At 41.6% G+C, this 19,781-nt stretch overlaps 1 protein-coding gene across 2 annotated transcripts in view; it reads left to right on the top strand.

Moving 5' to 3' along the window:
- Positions 1 to 16,883: 16,883 nt before the first annotated feature.
- Positions 16,884 to 19,781, top strand: part of TRIM2 (tripartite motif containing 2) — a 50,583-nt gene continuing 47,685 nt past the window's right edge. Inside the window, exon 1 of one of the 2 annotated variants that reach the window (XM_053403084.1) lies at positions 16,884 to 17,155. The gene's annotated coding sequence lies outside the window, so the exon portion shown is untranslated. Of the gene's footprint in view, positions 17,156 to 17,522; positions 17,768 to 19,781 lie in introns of those variants that run through there. The other variant, XM_053403085.1, reaches the window with a different exon arrangement.

Here is a 19,781-nt window from a genome sequence, read left to right as displayed (position 1 = left end):
TATTTCTGCAGTCAAAAAGCCAGCCAAATCTTCCTTTTCTAGTTCTGGAATATTTCTAATCCTAAGATTACTTTCCCGGTTTTTCAGCTCCGCCATAGACAGATAGGCCTGTTGTTCAGTGACCTGTCTACTCAGTGGTCTTACTTCCCCTCTTAATTCCTCAATCCTTTTTTTGTTTTGGTCTGCTTTCGTGTTTGCGTCCTCAGCTAATTTTCGGTTCTCTGATATAGTCTTTTCAAAATTTAAAGGATCACTTGGAGACTTAAAATCCTCTTAGTACACTGACAAAGATAACAGGATGTATCCTAAAAGACCTTGAAAGCATAGAAATCTACAGGTAAACTTGTTCCAGAAACTCAAATACATTAGCCTGGTGAAGCATGGATGTGCGGAGAAGTGGATATATTCAGCCTGTACATGACAAAAATTAAAATAAACATTTCTGACTCATCTGATGCCAGTGGTGATGCTTCAGGTTGAAACAGTCTTTGGAGTTGCAGGGTCTGGTGTGGTCTGGAGGGGATTCCAATAGATTGAATCAGGGCTAAAGTTTTGGAAACGGAGGGCGGGTATGTACATTAACTAGATTCATAGAAAGTAGAGTGGATTTTTAGATGAATCTGGAGTATTGCTGTAAAGCTTTCTATTAGCTTACTAATTAGGGAAAGAAGATTGGGGGGGGCGCAATTCTGATGACTCAAAATAGCAACTAATGTTCCTCCAGTGGGAACAATACCCATCTCATCAATGAGATCAATTTCACATCATAAATTGGTGGTAGGGAAGGAGAAATCTGTGTTTAAAAGGGACTACAGTGGTACCTCGGGTTAAGGACTTAATTCATTCCGGAGGTCCGTTCTTAACCTGAAACTGTTCTTAACCTGAAGCACCACTTTAGCTTAATGGGGCCTCCCGCTGCCGCCGCACCGCCGGAACACAATTTCTGTTCTCATCCTGAAGCAAAGTTCTTAAGCCGAGGTACTATTTCTGTGTTAGCGGAGTCTGTAACCTGAAGTGTATGTAACCTGAAGCGTATGTAACCCGAGGTACCACTGTACTCTTGATGAGCGCAGTCTCAGCCCATGCAAATCCTATGGGAAGTGATGGAAGCAACCTGGGTGCAGGGGGCTTGTTCACTGCTTGGAAAACTTGCAAGCCCATTTTGCAGCAACATGCTGAAGGGCTTTTTGCCACTTGCCTTCCAATTCCTTTGATATTTCAGACCTTGAAGAAGTAGGCTTTTTGGTCTAACAGCCAAGGTAATCTTAAAGCAGACCTAAATCTCTTGTCTGCTGGACGTTTTTGGAGAGAATTTTCAGCATGAAAATCCATCCAATGTGTTCCCTGAAAGACACTTTTTAAAAACAACAACAACAACATAGTTCACCACCCTTTGTACAGTTGCATCAAAACCATTCCCCACCACTATTACCATCCTGGGGGTCACACGCGATAATGTCACCCAGCTAAACAGCCAATCAGATCTGTCATTATGACAAGTTTCTAAGGGCGAGCAAAACTAATTCAGAGTGGGGAATGACTTCTTGTATTGCACTGTCCTTCTCTAGGTTGGTGAGCTAAGAACAGGGTCATACTTTATTTACTTCCTTACTTAGATACATAAGATAAACCTCTGCCCTTCACTATCAAATGCCAGGGTGGTTTACAAAATACATGAAAATAAGACCATATTAGAAACTCTCTCACACACTCACTCACTCACTCTCTTTCTCTCTCCCACCCACCCACAAAAACACACAAATCCACAGGAAACTAAGTAACTACATATCACTAAAATGCTAGGAATTAGGATCTGCAAATGCTTGGTTGAATAAACAAATCTTCAACAGATACCAAACACAACTAAAGTTGGTGGCCATATGTTGTACTGCAGCAGGCAGGGTGTCCCAATAACTGCAATAAGACCTGCACCAGCAGTTGATACTTCCAAGAGGCTGGGGAAGAGACTGGCCCCCATCACCCTCCCCAGCATTGGCGTTTTGCTGCTGCCAGCCTCCTCGGGAGTAAGGATCTGGGAACCAGCTGTATGTCATCTAGGCAAGTGAAAAGACCCTCCCATATGAACTGTATTTAAGCCAGGCTCCTTGGAGTGCAGGACGACCAGGACCAGAAGCTTTGTTTTGCAGTCCTTCTTCTTCTACAGACTCCAGGTTTACCATTTAAGAATCCCAGGGGTCTTATGTGCACACCCAACCCAGTCTCACTTCTGTACCATTACAGTAAGTACATTTTTGCAGTAGTTAATGCTTTGTTCAGAACATTCTCCATTCAGCTATTATTTTTACATCATGTTTTTGTTTGGTTGTCTTGATTCTTCTCTTGGTTCTGCAAGAGATATAGCACATACAGTATCTCCAATAAGTATACCTGCCCAGTTGGTACTGCCAGGAGGCTAGGAAAGAGGCTGACCCTTATTGCCCTCCCTGACATTTGCCTTTTGCTGCTGCCAGCCTCCTCTGGAGTAAGGAAGGGGGAGCCAGCTGTATGTGAGATGATCCTCCCCTCTGAAATGTATCTAAGGAAGGCTTCTTGGAGTGCAGGAAGACCAGAACCAGAAATTTTATTGTCAGTTAACTCTTGCTTTGTTTTGTGTACTTAAATAATGAATTTATTCTGTGTTTGTTGAATTGCTGATTTGACATTTTTCAATTTACTGACATGTTCTGCATTTTGATGTTTTAAAGGTTTCCTTCATGTATCCAGGGCCGAGGCCATTCAGGGCTTTAAAGGTCAGCACTTTTGAATTGTGCTCAGAAAGTGAAAGCCAATGTAGATCTTTTAGGACTGGTGTTATATGGCCCAACGACAACTTTTGGCCATATGTTGTTATTCCAGCAACATTTGGGGTGAACCACATTGATGATCCCTGGTGTACTGAGAGGGTTTGGGATCCTAACCTTGATTCTTTTAGCCTTCAGAACAGGGGTCAGCAAACTTTTCAGCAGGGGGCCGGTCCACTGTCCCTCAGACCTTGGGGGGGGGCAGACTATATTTTGAAAAACAAAAATGAACGAATTCCTATGCCCCACAAATAACCCAGAGATGCATTTTAAATACAGTGGTACCTCGGGTTACATACGCTTCAGTTACATACGCTTCAGGTTACAGACTCCGCTGACCCAGAAATAGTACCTCGGGTTAAGAACTTTGCTTCAGGATGAGAACAGAAATCACGCAGTGACGGTGCGTCGGCACCCATTAGCTAAAGTGATGCTTCATGTTAAGAACAGTTTCAGGTTAAGAACGGACCTCTGGAATGAATTAAGTACTTAACCCGAAGTACCACTGTAAAAGGACACATTCTACTCATGTAAAAACACGCTGATTCCCGGACTGTCTACAGGCCAGATTTAGAAGGTGATTGGGCCGGATCCGGCCCCCAGACCTTAGTTTGCCTACCCATGCTTCAGAAAGTTTGGAACAGGGCTTTTCTGCCTTCCCTTAGCCTCTGCACCCCTGAATTCCTATTCCTGGTTTTGGAAGACATTTGTAAATTGTGTGTAATATGGAGGAGGGGAAAGCTGGCAGAATCTTCCTTATTCTGGGAAGAGAAGAACAACTTCCGATCCTTTGTGTGCACAAACACAGAATTGTTAAAGCAGCAGGAATCTCTATGCACATTTCTTCCTCTCAGTTGTCTTGTGGGGCAATGCAGGCTTGGTAAAATTCACATAGCTGAGTGCTTCTTAGATGGATTATAGGATTTATATAAATATTGCTTGACAGGAAACTGCTTACAAAACTGCAGCAAAGGAAATTGGTTTTGGTTAGAGAAGAACCTTATCAAGACTGACAGACTTCCAGCGATATACAAGACAGAAATATATTTTTTGCTCTTTCTTGTCAGGTTTTGTAAAACAAACTCTTGCTTTTACAAAAACCGAAATCTTCATCTCTTCTTAAGAATTGCTTTAATGAAGCATCAGAACAATATTTTAAAAGCACAAAAAGTTCCAATATAATCAGTGTTACTGGGGCTGTGGTTTCATATTGTGCACGTTATGGGCTAGCTGACTATAATGCACACACTGTAACCTTACATTGCAAAAATAGGTGGCATTAACAAGACTGAAGGTATCCCAAGGTTTGCAGAGCTACAAAATATCTTTAGAAGGAGAGGAACTAACCAGGGCGGGGGCAGGGGTTCCAAAACAACTCAGTGAGAATTGAGGATGCTTAGTAACCACAGAATGCTGTGTGTGTGTTGGTGGGGTATAAGAAATGGAAAGTTGGTTGGGAAGGTGGAATGGTGTATAGTACTTGTGGTATGAAATACTGAACATGAATGCTCCATACTGCACACCCCAGTTATAATAACTTAGAATTGCACTATTGTATTTTAATATTTTGTTGGAAGCCGCCCGGAGTGGCTGGGGAAACCCAGCCAGATGGGTGGAGTATAAATTTATTATTATTATTATTATTATTATTATTATTATTATTATTATTATTATTTAGAGTTGTTACTCCTGCATGAACAAACTCCCTTCTCCATCCCACTTTCACATCATATGAAAATATCTAAAGGTTACTGTATATTTTTAAAATGGGGTAATAACAACATAACTGTGAGGGTTACAAAAAGGATAATACAATGACTGGCTCTTTTCCATTAATATTATTTTTATTGCATCAATTAAATGGTTACTAGGAGCCAAAACTAAGCATTGTGTAGAATTTAAATGGCTCCTGCCTTAAGCGGCTGCCTATCTTGAAACAAGTTCTATGGAAATTAGTGAGAAGGACCCTGGGTGCACATGAATATGGTAATGGTCAAGTAGGAGAGTTGTGACAAAGCAGTCCTTGACAAAAAAGTACTGATGTCCAGCCAAGGAAGGGTTAACAGTTAACAGACAGTGCTGAAAAGGAGACTTTTCTCCATAATTGCTCTCTGTCTCTGTAATATTCTGGCACATGCTTCTGGCATTTAAAGCAGTTCCACAACAACTTTATGTTGCTCAGTTTAAAAGCATGGTAAAGTGCCAACAAAGACTTGAGTCAGAGTGGAAAATGTAGAGGAACCAATGCAGAAATGAAGAGGCTTTGGTGCTGATCCAAAATTGCTAATGTAAAAATTTCAGATAAATTTTAAGCGTTTAGAATTCCTGTGCGGTCTTCAGAATTTCTGTGAATGTAAGTCTAATTACTGATTCTGATGCTATAGGTTTGCAGTCTTTACAAGGGTTAAATGACAAACTGAACTGACCTTGAAATGCAAAAAGGCAGCACGTACTGAGAGCACTTCTTTCAGTTATGTTCTTTTTAAATACCTTATAACTTCACTATTACAGCAGTGTTATCGGTGCAGGCCAAAGAGTCACAATTTCCAACACACAAAGGTTTGTGTCCTTGGCAGGCATAGTCTATTTGATTGTTGATAACTGCAGTTACTCAGTTTGCATTAACTCTTTAGATGGCTAGAGATTATGTACTCCTGGGGCATAATCACATGTGCACTGAAACATTGGCCTCTTCTTGAAAGGGTGGGTAGGAAATAACAATCCAGGCATTCTCTTGGGGGTTAGATTTTATCCATGCCCAAGGTAAATTTGGGTTCTGATTAATCTGTCTCTCCTTTGGCTCTGGTCCATTTTCAAACTGAAGCCTGGTGAAATCTGCTGGGATCCTTAGTCATTTCCCCCCAATTGTTCCATGTCAGAAGTGGCTACAGCCTGGAAAAAGCTACACTGTCAATTTGTTATTAAAACTGAAAAAGGTGAGATACTTCAGTTTCACACAAAAAATAAAAAATAAATCCTGAAACATGCCTAGAGTTTCTGAATTGAAATTAGAGTCTGCCTGGCTCACTTCCCATTTGGAATCAATCTTGAAAATATGGAACAATTTAGATAAGTATCTGGTTGAAGCAGATTTCACCAGCATTCCTAGTAAGTGTCACAATTTGCACCACCCACAATTTTCTCATCCGAATAGTAATCCTTGAAAGGAAGTTAGAAATTCCTACCATATTCAACGGACTCATAGTTTGAGCTGTCAATGGTGACCAAGCAGGGCTGGTCCTACCATTAGGCAGAATGAGACAGCCACCTCAGAAAGCAGATGCTAGGAGATTGGTAGGCGGCTGCAGCCCTCCCCAGCTATTTTTCTTGTGTTGTGCCACAAGGGCTGCCCTCTGCCCCATAAGCTGTGCTGTCTTGCATTTTTCAAGCTAGCCTGCTGCCCTCAGGTGTGATGGAGGATTCTCTGCCAGTCCTGTTGGCTTCTGTAGGTATGTTCCATCTTGCCCTTTGCTTCAGGGAGAAAAATGTCTTGAGCCATAACCCCAAGATCCAAAAGTTAACATTTTTGGTGAAGGAATGAGAAGGGGGTGGGTTCGGCCACTGAAGATTTCTCTAACACATCAGTAGGGAACCTTTTGTTTTTCTGTTAAGTGTGACATTTACCTGAGGTAAACTTGGTGGTGAACAGGTCCAGAGCCGTAAGTGGTCTGGTATTTGCAGCACTGCACAGTTGTGTGTGTGTGTGTGTGTGTGTGTGTGTGTTTTCTTGCCACCCCATCTCTCTCTCTCTCTCTCTCTGCCACCTCATTTCTGTCTCTATTATCACCTAGAGCTTATATATAATGTGCTCAGCTAAACATGTTAGCCAAAGGTAATTTATATATGCTTTTCAAAAGTCTGAAATGACTTGCCATTTGTCTCCCCTCCCCTTGGCTAAAATATATAGAGAAGGATTCCAGGAGAGACGAAAAATGGACTACTCTGCTTCAGAGACATATTTGTGCTAGTTTAATGCCCTCCTTGGAAAGAGCCTGTGATTAGACTATCTAAAATAGCTAGTTTGAACTGGAAAATAGTGGTAATAGTGGGCTTTTTAAATAAGGTTTTTCATCATTTCCAATCACTCTTGGCCTTTCAGAACAGTGGTTTACTTATTCTAAGAAGGTTAAATCACAACAGAGTCTAACCAAATGCTGAATTAGAGTGATTTGGGACTGTCAATCGCTTTGTTCATTTTCTTTAACTCCTTGTGCTGAAGAGGTTGCAGGGAAATTGAAACTGAGCTCTGAAGCTTGATCCTGTGGTCTACAGGATCACAAAATTAGCGGGGTATTTCTATTAGTACATATATAAATAATGAACATCTGCTTTCATTTTAAAAAATAAAAGTTATTCAATTAGGTAACATTGCACTCTGCACCACTGAGCCCGGCCCTCCCTCCTCTCAACCCTTGTCCATCATGGTTGCTTAGAAGTTGCTGGAATGGCGGGGGAGATTTACCAAGTTGGTCCAGTGTGTGGTAAGTGCATCCTTGAGAGATAGGTACCTACATCTCTTAAGAAGGCGGCAGGGTGCCCATTCCTCAAGAAACCCATATTGGACCAGGAAGTGCTATGTGCAGGTTATGAAAAGGTGCTCAGCACCATATACTGATAATCTGGGCCCATTCCATTCTGGGTTCAGGCCTGGTTTCAGAACAAAATCAGGCTTGGCTGTCTTGATGGATGACCTGTTACCAGATGAGGGGCATGATGAGCATGTCTCTGCTCATTCTTGATGTTTCAGTGGCATTTGATATTTTTGACCATGGTCTCCAGCTAGATCAGCTCTGTGGGCTGGGAGCTGGAGGTAATAAATAATAATAATAATAATAATAATAATAATAATAATAATAATAATAATTTATTTATACCCCACCCTCCCCGGCCAGAGCCAGGCTCAGGGCGGCTAACACCAGTAAAATTACAATAAAAACATAATAGGGGAGGGTGGAACCAAACAATTTAAAATACAGGTTAAAAATACAATTTAAAATGTAGCTTCATTTTAATAATAGTCCATAGATCAAAACCATAAGGGGAGGGAAACATAAGGGTCAGACTGAGTCCAAACCAAAGGCCGGGCGGAACAGCACTATCTTGCAGGCCCTGCGGAAATATGTCAAGTCCCGCAGGGCCCTAGTCTCTTGTGACAGAGGTAGCATGTTATGATGCTTCCACTCCTGCCTTCAGGCTCCTCTCCATGAAGTAGCATTAGTAGACTCCTCCATGACCCCATGGAAGCTGAGCTGTAGGGTTCCACAGAGCTTCATCTCGTCCAAAGTGCTGTTTAACAACCACTGGAAGTGGTCCTTAGGAGATTAGGAGCGAAGTGTCACTGCTGTGCTGATGACACCCAGTTCTTTTCTCCTTATCATCTGAGTAGAAGAGGTTGTTCAGGTTCCAGAGAAAAATGTATGAGTGCCCTGGGGAGCTGGAGAAAGACAAAACCGAAGCTGAATCCTGATTGAAGCACTGTGGATAAGTAATTCTTGGGACCAGGAATTGGACCTGGCTTGTCCATTTTGGATGGGGTTGCATTCCCTCTAAAGGAGTGGCTGCGTTGTTTACGGCTGCTCCTGGATCCACCACTTCCAGTGGTGGCACAAATGACTGCCACTGCAAAGAGCACTCAGAAGTGGCTCTCTGGGCAGGACAAAGCTGCTAAGCTAGCTGTCATTAAGAAGGGCAGGGCAGGTAAATGGTGATGACCTAGGTGGAGACTGAATGAGTGAAGAGATCAGAGGATGCACAGGGGACTGTAAGACGGACAGGGCCAACTAGATGTAATTATTTAGATATATACAGGAGACTGAGATCTGGAAGAGAAGAGCAGCAGGAGAGAACAACTCCCTCACAAAGGTTCCTTCTTTATCATTTCCACCTGCATGAGGAAACGCAACTGGGAAGGTGGGCTTGAGTGGTAAAATGATGCCCCTCCCCTGCCACTCTTCCATTCTGATCAGTTGTCTATGCCTGTTTTTCATTGGACTCCACTAACAAAAAAAAAACCCACACCCTCACAGGAGCCTCTTCCACCTATCTATCGGCACACACACACAAAATCCAGTTTTGCCTTCTGTAAAGACTGCAGACCCACTCAATATGTGCTCTTTTCTGTCATTTGTCATTGTGGGAAATGAAGCTCATCGATTCGTTCAACATTCACAGCCTCTGGGTTATGTACACATTAGATTTCAGCTTCTTTTTACATGGTGAGTGCTGCGTGGCCTTTGACTGCCCCAAGTCTTGAGGTTTCCTTCTCACTAGTTGGGGAAAGGTGCAGGGTCTTGCTCAAAGGCTGAATTAAAAAGGAAGGGGGATACTGCTAGCAAGCATGCCTTTCACTTCTGTTGTCTCCTTCAGCTAATCTCCTCTGCTTCCTCTCCTCTCAGTTGCTAGGCATGTGCAGCTTTCACAAGAAACTGCTTAGTAAATTATTAATTGGCTAACACAATGCAACCTCACATGTACCATTCACTGCCCATCCATCCACCAGCCTAAGTTAATTTTTGCACTAGAGAAAAAAGCTCAGTATGTTCTTTCATATCACAGTACATAGATACAATGGTACCTCGGGTTACAGATGCTTCAGGTTACAGACTCTGCTAACCCAGAAATAGTACCTTGGGATAAGAACTTTGCTTCAGGATGAGAACAGAAATCATGCAGCAGTGGCGCAGTGGCAGCGGGAGGCCCCATTAGCTAAAGTGGTGCTTCAGGTTAAGAACAGTTTCAGGTTAAGAACGGACCTCCAGAATTAATTCAGTTCTTAACCCGAGGTACCACTGTACTATCTTCTAAGATGGCGATCTATTGCCATCAGTTTAACTTTACAGTGGTACCTTGATTTACAACCATAATCTGTTCCGGAGGTCCGGTTGTAAACCAAAACAGGTTGTAACCCAAGGCGTGCTTTCGCCAACGGGGCCTCAAAAAAAAAAAGGGTTGTAATCCAAAAAAGGGGACACACACTTCCAGGTTTGACGTGGTTGTAATCCAAAATGGTTGTAATCCAAAACAGTTGCAAACCAAGGTACCACTGTATGCTAATTGGAAATGCCAGAGATTGGTCTTTCACAATGGATATTACACTTCATTTTGAAGTACTTTCTAAACATTTTGGGGAAGCTGTAGTAGATGTTTAAAAGCACTGAAATATCACACACACTAGGCAACAGTGTTCCTGCCTTCTTAAGAAAGCCTTGTATTGTATACAATATTCATTTTTCAATTTGTTCTCCTTTGCTCCCTTTGAGCAATGTGCCTTTGAAGTTCAAGGCGTTACGCTGTAAATCTGCCAAAGCTTCAGGACTGAAGTGGCAGTTCAACTCTTCCTAACCCTCTCAGGGGATCGCTCTCATCTCCCCCCCTCCCCCCTTTTGCCTTTGAAAATATCTAGGTTTTCAGGCCCAAAACCAAGCAACAATTTTATGGGCTAATTTGATACAGCTTGCTCATATCTAGGAAAAGTAGGTAAAATGACATTGGCAGCAATGAAATGTAGTAGGTTATTATTGTCTCCCTGGAAAAATTCCTAGTCTTTTCTAAAACAGATTATTTATGCCTTAACATAATTAAATCACAATCAGGATGGGGTGGGGGAAAGATGAAGAAAAGGTACACATTCACAGTCTTTCTCACCCCCCCCCCAATCTTTCAAATCAATTTTATACATGGAGCAAGAATTCAAATATGCACTGATAACTATGGCACTAGAATAAAAAGGTGGCATATTTAATTACATTTTTAACCACTTTCTACAAGGTGTCTCAACATGATTTACAAATCTGTAAAACACAACACAATAAAAAATGAAAAACTAAATACATTAAAACAAAATTCTTAAAAGTGCTCTTCCAACACTAAGGATGAATATAATAATAATAATAATTTATTATTTATACCCCGCCCATCTGGCTGAGTTTCCCCAGCCACTCTGGGCGGCTCCCAATCAGTGTTAAAAACAGTACAATGGTACCTCAGCCCACTAAAACATGGCTACAGAACAGGGCAGAAATCATACCACAGTATGATCCAGATTAATGACCACATACGTACTCTTGGTACCAGGTAGGTGAGGGAGGTAGGGGAAAGGCCCACCGGTTTGCTTCTATGGCACACAGCAACTTCTTTGGATATGCTAAATTGTGGTACTTCGCTAGCTAGCCAAAGTCATTACTTTGACAAAGGAACCGGTTTGGCAGTTCTTATATGTTCTTAAACACATTTTACCCTCACAGCTTTTGGAAGGGGCCCAGGATATCATCCAGACTGACACACACACCCCAAACTCATAACAATATTATACTGTAAATCACACCCATTCCCTATAAGAAATTACCCTGTTGTGGGTAGTTTTATTTATACGAGGTATCCTCTATGGGATAGTGTCTTTTTCTATCCTTTGCTTAGTTTCAACAAAGAAAATGAAAATAAGACATAATTATGGTTATATGTTCTTTTCACATAGTGCATTCCTGTCTCCAAGGAAAAGACAGCTATATAGGCATTGCATACATAGGTCACTGAACATCTGTCAGATGGTTGCTAGTGTTACTTTATGCTTCAACCACCTTGGGCTAGAATATGACCTACTTGTGTTGCTTCAAAGATGAATGATCTTGGTCACTGAACCGAATCATTATCAGTTCCCACCTTTAAAATACACAAACATGGAAAATGTGGATACTTGATTGTTTAAAAATCTCACCATCTCCTTGCTCCTTCCCTGTATTTAGGAAATATAAAATACCGGTATTTCTTAATTTGATGAGAGGTTGGAATTGGGAGAAATAGTATAATGTTATTTGGATGGTTTATGCCCACTGCATTGCATGGCTCACTTGCTTGCACAATGTCTTCTTACACACCACTATCAAACCGATAGTTACATAAATTCAACTAACAAATATACCCACAACGTAACTGGCAGTGTTTAACTATATAAATTCTTTATACATCATGTAAACATAACTCTTTTCACATTATCTAGTTGAGTAGAAGCAATTAAGGACCAACATTTAGAACAGGAAATACAAAGAGATCAGTTCTTATATACGTAATGTCCAAATAGAAGCTTTTGTGTTCCAAACGTAACAACTTTAAGAAGCGGTACTTGCAAAAGATGAACTTTTCCTTGTAATGTTCCACATCTGCCTTTGCAAAGTATGGTTGTTGTATGCAGCTGCTGTATGCAGGTATTGGACGAAGGATACAAAAGATCTTAACATGTGCCTTTGCAACATATAGTTGTTGTATGCTGGTATCAGATGAAAGAACTTAAACGTGACAAGGATTCCCGGAATAATACCTTGTTTCGCTCTGCTGGGCTTCGTCAGCCGAGCATACTCTAAATAATGCAGATAAACATAATAATATAGGGTGCTTTTTTTACAAATTAAAAAAATAAAACATATAACACAGATATTGAACAATGGATCTACATACCATATTTTGTGTATTAGAGACATGGAACAAGTGACATGGCAGATACCACATTAAACAACCAGTAGTAGTATGTTTAGGGATGCGGGTGGCACTGTGAGTTAAACCACAGAGCCTAGGACTTGTCGATCAGAAGGTCGGCGGTTCGAATCCCCGCAACGGGGTGAGCTCCCCTTGCTTGGTCCCAGCTCCTGCCAACCTAGCAGTTCGAAAGCACGTCAAAGTGCAAGTAGATAAATAGGTACCACTCCAGCGAGAAGGTAAACAGTGTTTCCGTGCACTGCTTTGGTTCTCCAGAAGTGGCTTAGTCATGTTGGCCACATGACCCGGAAGCTGTACGCCGGCTCCCTCGGCCAATAAAGCAAGATGAGTGCTGCAACCCCAGAGTCGGTCACGACTGGATCTAATGGTCAGACGTCCCTTTACCTTTACCTAGTACTATGTTTGCTTTTATAGAGAGAGACAATGTTATAATTACAGGTGGCAGCAATCTATAGCAAAGTTTTTTCCTCTTAATGTGACCCCCTTGAAACCACCATGTTCAATGTAATTTTTTTAAGGTTATCAATGGTATATCAAGATATTAATAATAACTCATAGAAAACAACTATACTCTATTTCTGTATTTAAACATGAGGGATGCAAAGAATCGACCAGAAAAATAAATCTGGTTTCTTTCTGCATAAGGATCTTTTTGGCTTGTTCTACAGGTCCTTGATAAGCCCAGATCACAAAGAATCCTCATCTGAATGTGACGCTTGAATAAAATGTTGCACTAAAGGCACGTCAACAACACTGTTTCTGATTCTGGAACGGTGTTCTGATATTCTTACTTTGTTGCACGATGTCTTCAGCATATTTTCGGGATTCTTTTATAGTAAAACTGACCTTGTGGAAACCAGACAAACTTGGCTATATTGTCATTTGAATTAGTGGTGCTTTGAAGTTGGACACAAAATTATTTCTAAGCAAACTAATGCATAGCCTGCTTCTCAAATGCAATCCTCAACGCCATATACACAACGAACGCAAACAATGACTGCATATAAAATAAAATAACATGGCTGTGTCCACAAGAAGGTGTTAATTTGTATGTGGGTGCGCACATGAGCACTGTCCATCTTATGCCACTGAAATCTATTTTAACGTTTCCTCTCTACACCAGTGGGCAGCCCTTGATGGGATGTATTCGCACTGTGTGTTGTTGTTTCCTCCCTTCAATTAATATTTCCTCACCCACCATAAGTTCTGGAAACCTGAAGCTGGAAACCTGTGTGCAAATTTTTGTTTTCCTGTTTATTTAAATATACTAGATTTTTAAATATACTAGATTTTCACTAAAGAGCAGTTAATAATAATAATAATAATAATAATAATAATAATGATGATGATGATGAATGTCTTTATCATTCCAAGTCAGGAAACCTGCAGTCTGTTGTGTGCATGTCTACAGGAATTTGATGAAGTTTATGCACACTTCCTTTTTTTTTTTTTTTAGTACAATTTTCTCATCGTACCAGATTGGGTAAGGGCGGTGCATGGCGCGCTTAGATGTGCTCCTGCAATGCATGGGCAGGGGGAAGGAAAGGAAACCCCAGCACAAAATGGTTGTATAGGCTATAAACTGTCCTGTGATCTTGGGGTGAAGGGTGTTACATAAATTTAACACACAAACATACACACTGTCTACAACAACAAACAGGGCCCACAGCTGAGAGCTGCTCACCTTGTAATACAGTGGTATCTCGGGTTAAGAACTAATTCGTTCTGGAGGTCCGTTCTTAACCTGAAACTGTTCTTAACCTGAGGTACCACTTTAGCTAATGGGGCCTCCCGCTGCCACTGTGCGATTTCTGTTCTCATCCTGAGGTAAAATTCTTAACCCGAGGTACTACTTCCAGGTTAGCGGAGTCTGTAACCTGAAGCGTCTGTAACCTGAGGTACCACTGTACGTTTTCTAGGCCAGCATCCTGAGCATTGCCAAGCATCTGGACCCAGCAACTATTTTAGGATGTGTTCACATTACCACCTTAGGGTGCAGTTAAGTTCTTGTTTCTTGGTGCATTTCACAGCTCTTCCTTTTCTCCTCAGCTGTTCAAATCAGGACAGGGAAGTCTTTATCCTATGTAGAAAAATGTTCACTCTGGAGTGCTTAAATCATTCCTAATTTGTCTATTCAATCCATTTGAAGTACAGGATACATAACAAAGTACAGGATATGTCATGTGAACATGGATTTAAATCCCACCACTGGAAACTGGAATATGAACACAGCCAATATTTTTAACTTCAGGATTTTGGGCAGTCAAAGCTTAGCTACTTTTTTTTTAACATTCCGAGTGTTGCATGAAATCTAATGTGTACATGGCCCAGAGGCTGTGAATGTTCAATGAAGCTATGAGTTTCATTTCTCACAGTGTCAAATTACAGAAAAGAGCACATACGGAGCAGCTCTATAATCTACCTGGAGGGTCAAATAGAATTTTACATGTAGGTAGGCAGAAGAGTTTCGTGTGGATTTCCTCCCCACCCCCGCCAAAAAAAAAAAAAGCAGCCATGTAAGACTGTGATCACAGTGGAAGAGCAGCAGGGGAGGGGCTGCTTAACCCTTTCTGAGGGTCCTCTGCCCACAATCAAACCCACTTCCCCAACTGTTTTTCCTCATGTGGGGGAATGTTTTTAAAAGAAAGGAAATGTGCAATAAGACCAGCACCAACAGTTGACACTTCCAAAAGGCTGGGGGAAGAGACTGACCATCATTGCTCTCCCCAACATTTGCCATTTGCCTTTTGCTTCTGCCGGTCTCCTCTGGAGTAAAGGATATGGGAGCCAGCTGTATGTCATCTAGCCTGATAAGAACTGAACTGAATTTAAGCCAGGCACGTTGGAGTGTGCATCTGTGTACAGTGGTACCTCAGGTTACAGACGCTTCAGGTTACAAACTCCACTAACCCAGAAATAGTACCTCAGGTTAAGAACTTTGCTTCAGGATGAGAACAGAAATCATGCGGTGATGGCGGGAGGTCCCATTAGCTAAAGTGGTACCTCAGGTTAAGAACAGTTTCAGGTTAAGAATGGACCTCCAGAACGAATTAAGTTCTTAACCTGAGGTAGCACTGTACTTAAGCCTAGATTATGGTGCGGTTGTCATTGTTTGCTAAATTATTTAGATTCTTCATTTTCAAATCTACTGATGTGCTCTATATTTTGTACAGTGGTACCTTGGGTTAAGTACTTAATTTGTTCCAGAGGTCCGTTCTTAACCTGAAACTGTTCTTAATCTGAAGCACCACTTTAGCTAATGGGGCTTCCCGCTGCTGCCGTGCCACCGGAGCACGATTTCTGTTCTCATCCTGAAGCAAAGTTCTTAACCCAAAGTACTATTTCTGGGTTAGCGGAGTCTGTAACCTGAAGCGTATGTAACCCGAGGTACCACTGTGTATTATTTTCTGTCAGAGGCTTTTCTTCACCTGGAATCTTGTATGTATCTGCAAAATAACGTTGTTCAGGGGCATTGTGGGAAATTCAAAGGGTGGCTAGACAAAGCCACCTAGCACTGCTCAGACTAGAGTGCTGCCGTTGCAATCACATAAACCCAGCCAGGGCCCACGGACAGGTGAGCTTGACATAGGGAGCTGCCTTATGCTGACTGAATCAGACCATTGGGTCCATCTAGCACAATATTGTCCATACTGTACTGGCTGGCAGCAGCTCTTCAGGGTTTCAAGGCAGGGGTCTCTCCAAGTGCTATCTGGAGATTCTGGGGATTGAACCTGGCACCCTCTGTATCCAAGTCAGGTGCTTTACCCCTGAGCTAAGGCAGAGGTAGCCACCAGTGGCTCTCCAAAAAATATACGAAGCCCCAAATGTAGCCTTTACTCATATGGGAATTGCTCCATCCCCTTGATCTTTACGGTTGTCATTTTCTGAACTGTTTCTCAACAATATGCTTTTCAAGGTATTCTCCCCATCCCACCCCGCCAACCTGATGCCTTTTGGACTACAGGTCCCATCAGCCAGTGGGGTGGAGTAGTTATTAACTTTCAGAATTTGTTAAGGGGAGAAGGCATCTCGCAAAGTAGCTGTGCGGACAGTAATACAACACTTGGGTGTAAAGCTCCCAGCGTTTATGAATGGTTTTGCAATGGAGTATTTAACCAGAGAATGAAATTAATTTCCTTTATAGAAGCAAAGGGGGTGGGGGTGGATACGGGGGGGGGATTCCTTCATTAATAAAATCTGACTGGCAAGTATTGCTCCTAAACCCTCAATCTGAGCAAAGTATCAGGCAGCCTCATTATACTGGTAGTGTCATTTTGAAAATCTCTTCCAATGTGGATTTCTGCCAGTGTTTAAAGACCGGAATTAAATTTATTCAGCCAGTCTGCCAGAGCAAGGTCAGTTTTTTCTCTCTTTCTCTGTGTGTGTGTTTTTAAAATACTATTCGGATGTAAATGTCACATCCATTTTGGAGGCCACTCATAATCTGGGCCATATACATTATGTAAGGTTTCCATGGCAACAGTTTCTCTGAGGGGAAACCTAGCTGTCTGCAGTTTCCACAGAAACTGCTCCCTGCTGAGACAGGTGCCTCGGAGGGAAGGGAAGGGAAGAGGAATGAGAAGGATCACGTGACCTCTGCAGCATACAGGCGCTGTAGCAGATGCAACGGTGCGCTTCCTCCCTCCTCCTCCTTCCTCACCTCTCTCCCTTGCAAGGATCTTGGGTGGGGAGCTTTCCCGCCCCCTGCATCCTGTAATGCACATCTCTTGATCACAAGACCTTGGGCCTGTATGGAGGTGGTCCTGATTTGGAAATGCCACTCACCCCGAGGACACTGAATCCGGGCACTTCAGCCTTTCAGGTCCAGCCTTTGCAGAGTCACTTTGCATGGGAACATTTCACTGGTAAATGAAAACTCTTTTTCTTTTTACTTCCTTTTCCTTAAAGAGCTGGAAAACAGAGGAAGGGGGTGAGGGGAAGCCCGTTCTCCGGATTATTCTTTTGCTCAGCGATCGTAGTTGCTTTTAAATGAATGGGCTAAGAAATACGAGGTGCATTTGTGTGTGTTTTTTGGCCCTGGTGAATCCAGGGAGTTAATGTGTCTTAAAATAACAGGGTGTGAAATAACGATTCCAAGAGATATGACGATGATAACCCTTTCATTAAAAAAAAGCATAGCACCGTTTTATAGCTATAGTTAAGAAGGAGGCGGGGAGGGTTATACTGTGGCATTCATGAGAGTCTTAGTGCTGGCATAACTGCAGATTAACATGCAGCCTGTTTCATCTTCTGCTGTCACCTCTTTTTCTCTTTATGGGGAAAACAGCCTGACATGGTTATTAAATCTGGCAGCTGGGTTGTGCACGCAGAGCATGTAAGAGAATGAGTGGCTTTCAGAGAGCAGCCTCTGTTTTTCGCTGCTCCTGGGCTTGAGAGACGGTTCAAAAGGCTCTTTCTCTTCTTTGTAATTACTAATCGGTGGATCACTGCACAAGTATTCGCAAACAATTGCAAATGTAAGTATTCTTGGCTTGGCTTGTTTGCTGCTTTCAGGTTGCCAATTAAGGGTAGGGGTTTCGGGGAGGGGGGGGGTTGTTTTGTTTTTACTGCAGTGTTCTAGTTGAAAGAGCAACAAGATGAAAGCCAAAGACCAAATCGGGCAGGAATGTTTCTTTGTAGGAATGAAGTGACTTTACATTGAATGGTTAAAGGAGGTGGGAAGAGAAAGATTGGTGGCTAGGGAAGTCCTGTTTTGCAGCTGCTAGTGACTGCAGGTTTTCTGTGAGAGGTAAAATCAGAATCTCAAGCATTTTTATTTTTTTTACCATGCTTGCTTTAAAGTGTTACATCTAGAGAGATGTAAGGAACTACTTATTCCTCGAAACAAAGGTTTGTTTTTTTGTTAATCTGGCGTCCCTGGTTAATTTTTTAGAAATAAACCCAAACCTGTAGCTGAGAAATTTTGCAGGTATCTGTTTGGAATAGCTGGAGCAGGGTGTGTTAAACCTGCTAGAAAGGAAAACAGCAATACCAGCAAAATGCTGAGCAACACCTTTCTTCTTTTTAAAAAAAATAATAGCCTTTTGTAATGTAGAAAGATGATCTTTTATTGCCTTTGAAGCATAAAATACTGAAATTTTTTAAGCTTCAGGATTTTCTCAATGCTGAAGGTTTAGATTTTTTTCTGACAAACATTCTTTTCCCATTCTTTAAAATATTCATTTCATACCTAATCAAGCTATCTCACTTTTTCCTTTTAATATATAAGACTGCAGAAATGTGGGCTTTTGGAGTACAACTTGCCAACTCTCATTCTGCTATAAATAAAACTTGCATAAGAAAAAAAAGGTGCAACTGGTATTATGCATACTCAAATCAGATAATTGCATGAGAAATGCCTGCCGTTTCCAGTCTGTCTGAGTTGTCATGTCTCGTTTGTTTATTTCCAGGATGTGTTATTTACTAGAGATTCAGTCACGGTATCCCATTTCTATCTATGTAGCAATTTTATTACTGCAATTCTTTCACATGCTTGTTATAGGAGGGAAGCGTGAAGAGACTAAAAGGCTGCTTATGTCTCAATTTAGGTGTTCCTTTAAGTGGCTTGGAAGCTTGGGAAATGGTTTGCATGCTACCTTCCCATCTCCTTTTTCCAAGTTGTAACAATCATAGTTTTATGTAACCTCAGAAATAGACAATTACTGTATAGGCAACTGTGGTTACTGTTAACTTCCAAACCATGGTTTGCGAACACACTTAAAACCATGGGTTGGACTGCTTAACACTAACTATAGTTTACTGAATCCTAATGTCTTGGCAACATGGTTTATTACAAGTCCAGAAATGGAGAAGAGAAACTGCATTGAAAAGGAGGGGATGGATTCAGTGTTCTGTATCACTGAAATTGAGGCTCTTCTGCTGTTCCAGGCAAAGGCATACATGCCTTCCCTGTTTTACTGCAGTGAAATTGGAATGCTGTGCATTTGTTTCTGTGTAACCTGGAAAGCTGTGTACTGTATAAAAATATAGCTTGGCATCCCAACAAGCTAAATGCAGTTTGGAAATGCTCTGCTTTCTCCTTTTTCCTGAAATAGCCACACCCTGTTTCACTATCTGTGAAAATGATTTTATTTGGTGACAACTGACGGATTTCAGTTTCCCCCAGGGTGCTTTGTTAACAAACCAACTGCTGAGACAAGTGGTTTCAAGGGCAATATCCATCGCAAAAAAATAAAATAAAATGGAATATGATGCCATTGGGCACCATGTGTGCGTGGTGAAGGAAGGAGATTTCCCAGCTGGGAAAGGTGCCTGGTGGAAAATGTCTAATCCAGGATCAGGCTGGATTAAAGTCTTGCATTTAGAAATATGATGGCATTTTTTAAATCAAAAGGATTATCATTAAGCTATAATGAATTTGACTTTAATGTTGTTGCGTGGGGTGGTTTTGAAAAATGGCTAAAAGTTGAGACGTTTAAGATTCCAAATATGTGATGGCTTGTGCTGCCTTTTCAACTATGCTTCATATTG

Source organism: Podarcis raffonei, chromosome 9, assembly GCF_027172205.1.
Source record: "Podarcis raffonei isolate rPodRaf1 chromosome 9, rPodRaf1.pri, whole genome shotgun sequence".
Lineage (NCBI taxonomy): Eukaryota > Metazoa > Chordata > Lepidosauria > Squamata > Lacertidae > Podarcis > Podarcis raffonei.
This window is presented reverse-complemented; position numbering and strand designations above follow the sequence as displayed.